This window comes from Danio aesculapii, chromosome 1 (genome assembly GCF_903798145.1).
Source record: "Danio aesculapii chromosome 1, fDanAes4.1, whole genome shotgun sequence".
NCBI classification, from domain to species: Eukaryota; Metazoa; Chordata; class Actinopteri; order Cypriniformes; family Danionidae; genus Danio; species Danio aesculapii.
The window spans coordinates 31,604,633-31,608,750 of NC_079435.1; the positions used below are offsets into that span (position 1 = coordinate 31,604,633).

Below are 4,118 nucleotides of genomic sequence, written 5' to 3' on the forward strand. Positions count from 1 at the left end.
TATTAATCTGGGGTCACCACAGCAGAATGAACCACCAACTTATCCAGCATATGTTTTACGCAGCAGATGCCCTTCCAGCCACAACCCATCACTGGGAAACATCCATACACACTCATTCACACACTCATACACTACGGCCTATTTTGGCATATCCAATTCACCTGTACCACGTCTTTGGATTTGTGGGGGAAACCGGAGCACCTGGAGGAAACCCACATAAACATGGGGAGAACATTCTAACTCCACACAGAAATGCCAACTGAAATGCCAAGGACTAACCTTAAGCCTTGTCTGTGAAACTAGGGGATCAATGAAGGATCCAAAGGTCATCAAAATTAAAGATAAAATTCACTTACAAAATCACACTTATGATGCAAGATTGTTAAATAAGGCAAACAAAACTGTGCTTAAAGGCATATGTTGCAGTGCTCAAGATACTTTCTTGGTTTCCCAAGAATATTTATGCACCTAAAGCACAAGAGAAATTTTATCTTAAACTTAAGACAAAGAAATGTGACCCAATAAAGACATTAAAAATCTTCAAATTTTAGCAAGACATTGCTCGTGCTTGTGATCATGTATAAAAGCAGATCTTAGTGCAACCAAGATGTTTTTTTCTGCCATTTGTTATGTAGTACTGATGAGTCGGTTTATGCATGTACAGTATTTGTTAGCATGTAAGGAGGGTTTCCGTGGTCTTCATTTATTAGGCAGCATAAACAGCATGAACCTTTTTCATGCGGCTTCCTGCACAGGTCAGTAATGTCTGTGAACAGCAGATGTTCTGTGAGGTCTTCAGATAAGAGTACACGTCTAACAGCTTCCTCAAAAGAAGCTGATACATTAGTGGCACCCTTTGCACTTCTTTCAAAGTATGGTTATTAACCATTCTCTTGACACCATCTCTGAGCTTCTTCCACTGACACCAGCAATTATGTGACATCTACTCTGTTTCCTAAAACAACATGAGGGAATTTCTCTGGGTCCCTGACATCTGCATAGTACGCAAACTCTTTCTTCCAGTTGTTGAGGTTGAGAAAACTTTAATTGTCATCCACACGTAAGCAAACAGCAGTCAGAGCCCTGATAAAAGGATGTGCAGAGACTTCTGAATCTCTCCTGTCCTGCTGTGTCCCAAATCTGTACAGTGACTATGACCCATCACCTCCAGCTCTTTGTTTAAGAACTCTACCCCTGTTGTTTGGAATAGATGTGAGTCAAATTTGTTGGACACATAACAATTCCTGAGGGAGGACTTTCCCATGCCACAATCCCCCAGCAAAACCACCTTCAGCAATGATTACTTGGGGTAACTTTTAGGTTAACTCTCAAACAGACCTGAAAGGAAAATGAGAATTAGCAAACAAGGTTCTCTGACGTTGACAGTCTGGAAAGAAGCATTTTTTTTTTACTGTAGTAGACTTTAAATTGGATTTTTGTTGGGTAACACCCTGTTTAGTTGGACAGTATTTCAGAGTAGCCTACTGTATTAATTACCTTTAAATGCCAGTGTGAGTTAGAATCAGGGGCTCTTGGCATAATTAATGATATATTTAAAATTACAGCTCCTACCATAATGAACCAATGATATTGTTCCTTAATTAAATAGCAGTTTTTTTTATATCATGTGACAAATGTGCATTTATCTGTAGTTATTCTATTCTTGAAAATTGTGTACATTTTAATTTCCACTTCCCACATTTAATCAGCAATAGCTCCCTCTGCACTGTTGCCAGTATTCTACTGTAAAAAGTCCAACACCAAGGATCCAAAAATGTTTACTTTTTTTTTTTACTTAAAAAGCTCAAGACAACAAAATTTTCTATAGTCCTTAATATAAATTTACAGTTGGAAACACAGCTCTGAAAAATTCTTAGCAACAAATTCACAACCTGGGATCTGACAGTGGAAGTATTCGTGTGGATGGCTGTGTATTTGTGATTCTCTGCGATGATTTCTGTGCACGTTACCTAACTGAGGAGACTGGAATATAATGGTTTCTGTGTGTATAAAAACTGCTTAGTTGCTAGAAAGGCTAGGGCTGGGTGATACTGCAAAATTTGGTAACAATCCGATACCAAGTAAATACAGGGCCAGTATCACCGATATCGATACCGATACTTTTATTTTAAAAAGCATGCACTTGAACCATAATGTACTTTTCTGTAGTGGAGAACAGTGTGTGATGATTTATGAGTTGAATTCTCTCAAAGCAGCTATAATTAAATGTATTTGTTAAAACCCAGGACAAATTTTAAACACTTTTAAAAGTGTTTAAAGGGGGAGTCTGGGTTTTTGTTCAGAAACAAAAATATTATACTAACAATACCATTTCTCTTCTAGCACTTCTTTAATGTCTTTAAACAAATAAATGTAAAACAAATATGCATTTCAAATACATTTGTAATAATCAAAGACCAAAAAATTATTACTGGTGAACAAATGTTTTAAAACTTTTTTCAGTTTTTGTTCACTGTTTTGTTCAAAATAACAAAATAAAGTGGTTCATTAGACACTAAACTGCCTTATTTTATAAACAAAGTGCATACAGTTGCTTGTACATAATGAGGGATATTCTGAGTGGTGGCCAGAATTATTAGAACACCTGTATTCTCACCAGCTAAAAAATGTTTTAAGTGTTTTTAAATGTTTTTTTATTTTTATTTTCTACTAACACACTATACAGTAAAAGATAACTGACTTAAAACCATTTGCTGGTGAAAAAAAAACTACCTTTCTAATAATTTTGGCTACCACTGTATGTTTTTAAATTCCACAATAATTCATATAAATAACAGGTATGTATGCTGACTTTATGGGCTGTATTTTATCAGCCTGTTGATGAAAGTAACAAGTTCAACTATGACCAAGTAATCATTCATTCATTCATTTTCTTTTCAGCTTAGTCTCTTTATTAATCAGGGGTTGCCACAGCGTAATGAACCGCCAACTTATACAGCACGTTTTTACGCAGCGGATGCCCTTCCAGCTGCAACCCATCTCTGGGAAACATCCACACACACTCATTCACACATACACTCATACACTACGGACAATTTAGCCTACCCAATTCACCTGTACCGCATGTCTTTGGACAGTGGGGGAAACAGCACTACATACTGCGCCACTGCGTCGCCCATGACCAAGTAATCTTTTTTTTTTCAAATTGGCATAACTGAAACTGAATGTCTTATATAACTCAAATATTAATTTCACCACTGTTGCTAGCTACCTGGATATTAATTGCCTCTCCGAAACGACTCGGCCAGTGACCTCTGTCTCAGGGCCCAACAGAAGGTGCGTTCGACATGAAGCACAGCTGCAGCCGGTGATCAACAAGATTAGCCGAGCGCAGGCGGGGGCGGAGCCGTCAAGCCGGACAGCTGAACACTTCGGGGCTCAAAGTTGCGGCAGTCATGATGACCGATTACACTGCGTCATCATCATTTTTTAATTTTTTTATTTATAACAACAAAAGATTTACAAATAAAACAGAACACAGTCTCTATAAACTATATATATATATATATATATATATATATATATATATATATATATATATATATATATATATATATATATATATATATATATATTAGAATCCTAAAAATCATTTTATAATTACTAAATAAAATAGTTCTTTAACTTAATTTGTTAAGAAACCTATAGGGTGGCAGGATCAATGATGATAATTATTTTATTTCAAGTGTGTAAGACTTATTTGAGTTAATATTTAGATTATTTACTAAAATAAATCATTTAAATCGTTCACGGAGCTGAATGTAGTAAATAGTCTGTATAAAAAGGTCGAAAATAAACCTGTGCAACAAGCTAGACTTTATAACCAGATTATTTAACAAAACATGATTACTGCAGTAAAATGTTTGTAGTTTTTTAATAGGCATGATGTGTACAAGATGGTATAAAAAGTGAATTGTTTGTTTTGAAATTTGTGAGACAAGTTGTCCAATAATAAACCCGAAACACACATGGTTGTTGTCATGCTGTAATGTCGGTGTCGTCATCAGAGCTCGTGCAGTCGCTCTTCAGATGCTGCAGGGCCTAAATATATTTTTTATTAAACAGGGGAGTACAGAATTATACATAAAACAGTATAC

General features: G+C 35.8%; 1 pseudogene; it reads right to left on the minus strand.

The window, feature by feature from the left end:
• Positions 1-592: 592 nt before the first annotated feature.
• Positions 593-1,297, minus strand: LOC130220966 (ras-related protein Rab-9A-like; annotated as a pseudogene).
• Between the last annotated feature and the right edge of the window lie 2,821 nt (positions 1,298-4,118).